Source organism: Oncorhynchus clarkii, chromosome 9, assembly GCF_045791955.1.
Source record: "Oncorhynchus clarkii lewisi isolate Uvic-CL-2024 chromosome 9, UVic_Ocla_1.0, whole genome shotgun sequence".
Classification (NCBI taxonomy): domain Eukaryota; kingdom Metazoa; phylum Chordata; class Actinopteri; order Salmoniformes; family Salmonidae; genus Oncorhynchus; species Oncorhynchus clarkii.
The window spans coordinates 3,411,655-3,420,230 of NC_092155.1; positions in this window are offsets into that span (position 1 = coordinate 3,411,655).

Below are 8,576 nucleotides of genomic sequence, written 5' to 3' on the forward strand. Positions count from 1 at the left end.
ATAGCATAGATTCAAGGCATAGTGTACAGACAAAGGTAAGGTAGGATGTGAGTACATTGGAGGTAAACCTAGGTATTGAGTAATGAAGAGAGATATTTAGTCTCTGGAGATGTTTAAACCAGGTGATGTCATCGCATATGTAGGAGGTGGAACAACATGGTTGGTTAAGGCATATTGAGCAGGGCTAGAGGCTCTACAGTTAAATAAGACAGTAATCACTAACCAGGACAGTAATGGACAATGCATATTGATATTAGAGAGAGGCATGCGTAGTCAAGTGAACATATGGGTCCAGTGAATGGTTGGGCTGGCTGGGGACACATCGATTCAGACAGTTAGCAGGCCGATGCTAACAAGCTAACAGTTAGTAGGCCGGGGCTAAACAAGCTAGCAGCTAGTAGACCGGGGCAAGCAGTTAGCATGGGCTAGCAGTTACAGACCGGGCAGGTAAGCTAGCAGTTAGCAGGCCAGGCCGGCAGCTAGCAGTTAGTAGACCGGGGCAAGCTAGCAGTTAGCAGGCCCGGGTTAGCAAGCAGTTAGCAGGGGCAAGCAGTTAGCAAGGGCTAGCAGTTAGCAGACCGGTTTAGCAAGCAAGCAGTTAGCAAGGGCTGGCAGTTAGCAGACCGGGGAGGCAAGTTAGCAGTTAGCAGACCGGGCCCGGCAAGCTAGCAGTTAGCCAACCGGGTTAGCAAGCAAGCAGATAGCAGGGGCTAGAAACTTAGCCTTTGGGGGCATCGCGATGGGGATAAGTCTGTTCTTGCCTCTTCGTGCGGTGACGTCGATAGACCAGTCGTGGCATTAGTAGGGTTCCAAGTAGCTCTAGGTAGCTAGCAGGCCTAGCAGGTTAGCATAACGGGCCTTCAGCGGGCGTCGCGCCTGAGGGGCCTGTTGGGAGTCCTCGGGCAGATTATGTCGGTATTCCAGTCGTAGGGGACCTGCGGGGTTCCATGCCCCGTACCGGCTGTAGAAGGGGCCCGGATATTGTAGACCAGGAGTATACTTCGGTGGTAGCCCAGGAGTATACTTCGGTGGTAGCACAGGAGCCCTGGCACAGGAGCCCTGGAAACGCTAGCCAGGAGTCGTCATCCGGTATTGCGGTTAGCTAGTTGTGAAGACCCAGATGAAAATGGTCAGTTTGCAGTAGGAATCCGGGGATAAAAATAACAGGTCCGTTATGCTCTGGTTAGAGTCACGTTGTTCGAACTGACGAGAGCTTTCCGAGCTGAAGGTGCTGACCGCTAGCAATGGTTGCTGACTGATAGCTGGTAGTTAGCTGGCTAGCTTCAGTTGAGGGATGCCAGATCCGAAGTCAATATAAATACTTTAGGAAAAAAAGCAGATCCGCGCCACATTGGGTGAGGCGGGTTGCAGGAGAGTATTTAGATTTTGAGGTTTATGGAAATATTTTAAAGGACATGCGACAAAATTGATGTAAAACGAAATATACAAGGGACACGACAGGAAAAAGACGTCTGACTGCTACGCCATCTTGGATTCGAAAACGAGATGGCAGTGTTCCATATGTTGCATCCTGATCTGTCCACTAGATGGCAGTGTTCCATATGTTGTATCCTGATATGTCCACTAGATGGCAGTGTTCCATGTGTTGTATCCTGACTTGTCCACTAGATGGCAGTGTTCCATATGTTGCATCCTGATCTGTCCACTAGATGGCAGTGTTCCATGTGTTGTATCCTGATCTGTCCACTAGATGGCAGTGCTCCATGTGTTGTAATGGTGTAATACTGAACACTGTCATACATCTATTATATTCCCTGGCTGCAGACATGAATGATACTTTAAATCGAAGTTGTGCCTAACCACAGATCTAGGATCAGATTCTTCTACCTCCAATCCCAATGCCATGCTATCAAATCAAATAACACTGTATTTGTCACATGCTCCGAATACAACAGGTGTCGACCTTGACCCTGAAAAGTTTACTTACAAGCCCCTAACCAACAATGTAGTTCAAGAAATAGAGTTAAGAAAATATTTACTAAATAAACTAAAGTAAAAAAGAAAATATAAAGTAACACAATAAAATTACATAACAATAAGGAGGCTAAATACAGGGGGTGTCGGTACCAAGTCAATATGTGGGGATACAGGTTAGACCAGGTTATTTATACATACAGGGGGTGCCGGTACCAAGTCAATATGTGGAGATAAAGGGATAAAGAGACTATGAAATAGATGATAAACAGTAGTACAGGTTAGACCAGGTCATTTATACTGTAGGTAGGGGTAAAGAGACTATGATATATAGATAATAAACAGTAGTACAGGTTAGACCAGGTCATTTATACTGTAGGTAGGGGTAAAGTGACTATGATATAGATAATAAGCAGTAGTACAGGTTAGACCAGGTAATTTATACTGTAGGTAGGGGTAAAGTGACTATGATATAGATAATAAACAGTAGTACAGGTTAGACCAGGTAATTTATACTGTAGGTAGGGGTAAAGAGACTATGAAATAGATAATAAACAGTAGTACAGGTTAGACCAGGTAATTTGTACTGTAGGTAGGGGTAAAGTGACTATGATATAGATAATAAACAGTAGTACAGGTTAGACCAGGTAATTTATACTGTAGGTAGGGGTAAAGAGACTATGAAATAGATAATAAACAGTAGTACAGGTTAGACCAGGTAATTTGTACTGTAGGTAGGGATAAAGTGACTATGATATATAGATAATAAACAGTAGTACAGGTTAGACCAGGTAATTTGTACTGTAGGTAGGGGTAAAGAGACTATGAAATAGATGATAAACAGTGAATAGCAGCAGTGCAAAAACAAATGTAAATGTCCGGGTGGCAATTTTATACATTTTTCAGCAGTCTTATAGCTTGGGGGTAAAAGCTGTTAAAAGAAGCCTTTTGGACCCAGACTTGGTGCTCCGGTACTGCTTGTCATGTGGTAACATGGAGAACAGTCTAAGACTTGATGACTGGAGTCTCTGACCATTTTATGGGCTTTCCTCTGACAACGGCTGGTATATAGGTCCTGGATGGCAGGAAGCTTGCCCCCCCAGTGATGTACTGCGCCATACGCACTACCCTCTGTAGTGCCTTGCTGTCGCAGGCCGATCAGCTGCCATACTAGGTAATGATGCAACCAGTCAGGATGCACCCGCTGCACTACAGCCCCGCCGATGTTAATGAGGGCCTGTTCTGCCCTCCTTTTCCTGTAGTCTACGATCCTCTCCTTTGTCTTGCTCACATTGAGGGGAGCTTGTTGTCTTGGCACTATACTGCAGGTCTCTGACCTCTTCCCTATAGGCTGTCTCATCATTGTCGGTGATCAGGCCTACCACCGTTGTGTCGTCAGCAAACTTAATGATGGTGTTGGAGACCTGCTTGGACAATCAGTTGTGGGTGAACAGGGAGTACAGGAGGGGACTAAGCATGCACCGCTGTGGGTTCCCGGGGTTGAGGATCACTAAGCTAAGGACCCGGGGACTAAACACTTCCCTCTAAAACTGGATCCTGGACTTCCTGACGGGCCACACCCAGGTGGTAAGGGTAGGCAACAACACATCTGCCACGCGCGGCACTATGGTGTTGAACACTGAGCTGTAGTCAATGAACAGCATTCTCACATAGGTGTTCATTTTGTCCAGGTGGGAAAGGGCAGTGTGGTGTGCGATTGAGATTGCGTCATCTGTGGATCTGTTGGGGCGATATTCCAATTTGGGTAGGTATAGGGTTTCCGGGATGATGGTGTTGATGTGAGCCATGACGAGCCTTTCAAAGCACTTCATGGCTACATGAGTGCTACTGGGCGGTAGTCTTTTAGGCAGGTTACCTTCGCATTCTTGGGCACAGGGACGATGGTGGTCTGCTTGAAACGTGGGTATTACAGACATGGTCAAGGAGAGGATGTACAAAAACACACAATAGCACAATTGGTTAGGGGACTGTAAAACGGCAGCCATTCTCCTCTCCTCTCTTGACACCGACAACAGTGTCTGCTCAGTGTTTATGGAAACAGTGTTGATTGTTGTGTTGTGACAAGGTAGGGGTGGTATACAGAAGATATCCCTATCTGGTAAAAGACCAAGTCCATATTATGGAAAGAACAGCTCAAATAAGCAAAAAGAAACAACAGTCCATCATTACTTGACGACATTAAAACCTCTAGTGACTCCTCATCACGCATGAGGGAGCGTAATCATCGACTGACACTAATTAGCATAACGCAACGGACTTACATATTCCTAGAAAATATTCCTATTCATGAAAATCACAAGTGAAATATATTGAGACACAGCTTAGCCTTTTGTTAATCACCCCGTCATCTCAGATTTTCAAAATATTGGGGAATACAGAGAAAAAGTAATCTGGTTGATAGCCCATTCACTGCTCAATAGGGACACATTGGAATGCAGCTTTCAAAACATGAGGCACAAAACGCGTGGATTTTTCTCAAGGTTTTCGCCTGCAACATCAGTTCTGTTATACTCACAGACAGTTTTTTACAGTTTTTGAAACTTTAGAGTGTTTTCTATCCTAAACTGTCAATTATATGCATATTCTAGCATCTTGTCCTGACAAAATATCCCATTTACTACGGGCACGTTATTTTTCCAAAAATGAAAATACTGCCCCCTAGTCACAAAAGGTTATTAAGGTCAGTCAATAAAACCACATATCTATTTTTTTCTTTCTATAAGGCAGCTCCAAAATGCAAGTGTTTCAGCTCAGTGCTTTCTGTGGTGGTGGTGAGGCAGCCAGCAGAAAAGCGCCGTGATTGGCTCAGTGTTCTGTCACTCATAGGGACACAACGTCACAGCAAAATCTACAGGGAGAGCTCAAAAATTCAAGCCCCTTGGGTGCTACCATAGAGTTACATTAGAAGTGCCATCCAAGAAGGCTCAAGGTCATTGACCACAGATATAATGACATCAAATCATGTTATATCTACCATAGCTTTGGCTGCACTGATCATTCCAAGTCGGGATCTACTGCCTCTTTCTAGAGCTCCGACCTGAAGATAACTTATGTCATGATTCAACCTTGTTTTTTTTCAGAATTCCCAGTTGTCTTGAAAGCACCATTACTTTGATGAGAAAATTTGCCCCCAAGAAGGACTGCCGTGCCACCTCCAAAAATGTTTTGTATGCTGCTGCATAAATTATGTAACCTGCCAGGTACTAGATATGTATACTGTAGCTAAGAAAGTCATCCTACGTGTATGTTGGGTAATAAGTTGTTCCTCACCCAAATAATTTGGTCTATATCCCCCTCATAATGTAACCTACTGTTCTGACTTGGTGGTGCACATGTAGCCTTTAGCCTGTTTAAGAGAAATGTCATCATCAAATATAGTAAGAGCTTTCATTGTCTGCTTATATGCTCCCTTTTCTTATCCTACTGTTCTGACTTGGTGGTGCACATGTAGCCTATAGCCTGTTTAAGAGAAATGTCATCATCAAATATAGTAAGAGCTTTCATTGTCTGCTTATATGCTCCGTTTTATTCTACGACTTGGTGTTCAGGGAGAATACTGTAAGAGCGGCCTACATAGAGGTATGTGACTAGGGAGAATACTGTAAGAGCGGCCTACATAGAGGTATGTGACTAGGGAGAATACTGTAAGAGCGGCCTACATAGAGGTATTTGACTAGGGAGAATACTGTAAGAGCGGCCTACATAGAGGTATGTGACTAGGGAGAATACTGTAAGAGCGGCCTACATAGAGGTATGGGACTGTAGGTGGAGGTATAGAGGTATGGGACTGTAGGTGGAGGCAGAGAGGTATGTGACTGTAGGTGGAGGTAAAGAGGTATGTGACTGTAGGTGGAGGTAAAGAGGTATGTGACTGAAGGTGGAGGTAAAGAGGTATGTGACTGTAGGTGGAGGTAAAGAGGTATGGGACTGTAGGTGGAGGTATAGAGGTATGTGACTGTAGGTGGAGGTAAGGAAGTATGTGACTGTAGGTGGAGGTTAGGAAGTATGTGACTGTAGGTGGAGGTAAAGAGGTATGTGACTGTAGGTGGAGGTATAGAGGTATGGGACTGTAGGTGGAGGTATGTGACTGTAGGTGGAGGTATAGAGGTATTTGACTGTAGGTGGAGGTAAAGAGGTATGTGACTGTAGGTGGAGGTAAAGAGGTATGTGACTGTAGGTGGAGGTATAGAGGTATGGGACTACAGGTGGAGGTGGAGGTATAGAGGTATGGGACTGTAGGTGGAGGTATAGAGGTATGGGACTGTAGGTGGAGGTATAGAGGTATGGGACTGTAGGTGGAGGTATAGAGGTATGGGACTATAGGTGGAGGTGGAGGTATAGAATATGGGACTGTAGGTGCGGGTAAGGATGACAGAGGCAGAATATATTACCGTTAACCCGGTATTTATTTCCTTCACACAGTAATTTGGGGGAAAAGGGGCCGGACCAAAGCAAAGACAGTAAAAGTGAAGGAATCCCCTCCTACCTATCTACCCACTACTGACCTATCTTAGCACCACCTGGCGCACTAGCCAAAATACAGAGGAGGGTCCTACCTATCTACCCACTACTGACCTATCTTAGCACCACCTGGCGCACTAGCCAAAATACAGGGGAGGGTCCTACCTATCTACCCACTACTGACCTATCTTAGCACCACCTGGCGCACTAGCCAAAATACAGAGGAGGGTCCTACCTATCTACCCACTACTGACCTATCTTAGCACCACCTGGCGCACTAGCCAAAATACAGGGGAGGGTCCTACCTATCTACCCACTACTGACCTATCTTAGCACCACCTGGCGCACTAGCCAAAATACAGAGGAGGGTCCTACCTATCTACCCACTACTGACCTATCTTAGCACCACCTGGCGCACTAGCCAAAATACAGGGGAGGGTCCTACTTATCTACCCACTACTGACCTATCTTAGCACCACCTGGAGCACTAGCCAAAATACAGAGGAGGGTCCTACCTATCTACCCACTACTGACCTATCTTAGCACCACCTGGCGCACTAGCCAAAATACAGGGGAGGGTCCTACCTATCTACCCACTACTGACCTATCTTAGCACCACCTGGCGCACTAGCCAAAATACAGAGGAGGGTCCTACCTATCTACCCACTACTGACCTATCTTAGCACCACCTGGCGCACTAGCCAAAATACAGGGGAGGGTCCTACCTATCTACCCACTACTGACCTATCTTAGCACCACCTGGCGCACTAGCCAAAATACAGGGGAGGGTCCTACCTATCTACCCACTACTGACCTATCTTAGCACCACCTGGCGCACTAGCCAAAATACAGGGGAGGGTCCTACCTATCTACCCACTACTGACCTATCTTAGCACCACCTGACACGCTAACCAAAATACAGGGGAGGGTCCTACCTATCTACCCACTACTGACTTATCTTAGCACCACCTGGCGCACTAGCCAAAATACAGAGGAGGGTCCTACCTATCTACCCACTACTGACCTATCTTAGCACCACCTGGCGCACTAGCCAAAATACAGGGGAGGGTCCTGCCTATCTACCCACTACTGACCTATCTTAGCACCACCTGGCGCACTAGCCAAAATACAGGGGAGGGTCCTACCTATCTACCCACTACTGACCTATCTTAGCACCACCTGGCGCACTAGCCAAAATACAGAGGAGGGTCCTACCTATCTACCCACTACTGACCTATCTTAGCACCACCTGGCGCACTAGCCAAAATACAGGGGAGGGTCCTACCTATCTACCCACTACTGACCTATCTTAGCACCACCTGGCGCACTAGCCAAAATACAGGGGAGGGTCCTGCCTATCTACCCACTACTGACCTATCTTAGCACCACCTGGCGCACTAGCCAAAATACAGAGGAGGGTCCTACCTATCTACCCACTACTGACCTATCTTAGCACCACCTGGCGCACTAGCCAAAATATAGAGGAGGGTCCTACCTATCTACCCACTACTGACCTATCTTAGCACCACCTGGCGCACTAGCCAAAATACAGGGGAGGGTCCTACCTATCTACCCACTACTGACCTATCTTAGCACCACCTGGCGCACTAGCCAAAATACAGGGGAGGGTCCTACCTATCTACCCACTACTGACCTATCTTAGCACCACCTGGCGCACTAGCCAAAATACAGGGGAGGGTCCTACCTATCTACCCACTACTGACCTATCTTAGCACCACCTGGCGCGCTAGCCAAAATACAGAGGAGGGTCCTACCTATCTACCCACTACTGACCTATCTTAGCACCACCTGGCGCGCTAGCCAAAATACAGGGGAGGGTCCTACCTATCTACCCACTACTGACCTATCTTTGCACCACCTGACGCTCTAACCAAAATACAGAGGAGGGTCCGCCCAGGTCTTACCTTGTGACAGAGTACATACTACGGGTATATGTATGCCCGCAGGCCTCTTGCCTAAGCACTCCCAAGGTGCCTTCCCCTTCGGGAACAAATGAAACGGAATAATACACACTTAGAGTGAACAATTTCGATAATCAAAAACAAATAGTCCTATTGGCACACACATACCTCAGAAGGACCTGCTACAAAATAATGTACAGACCAACAACAAAACACAGGACATATATGTATGCCCCC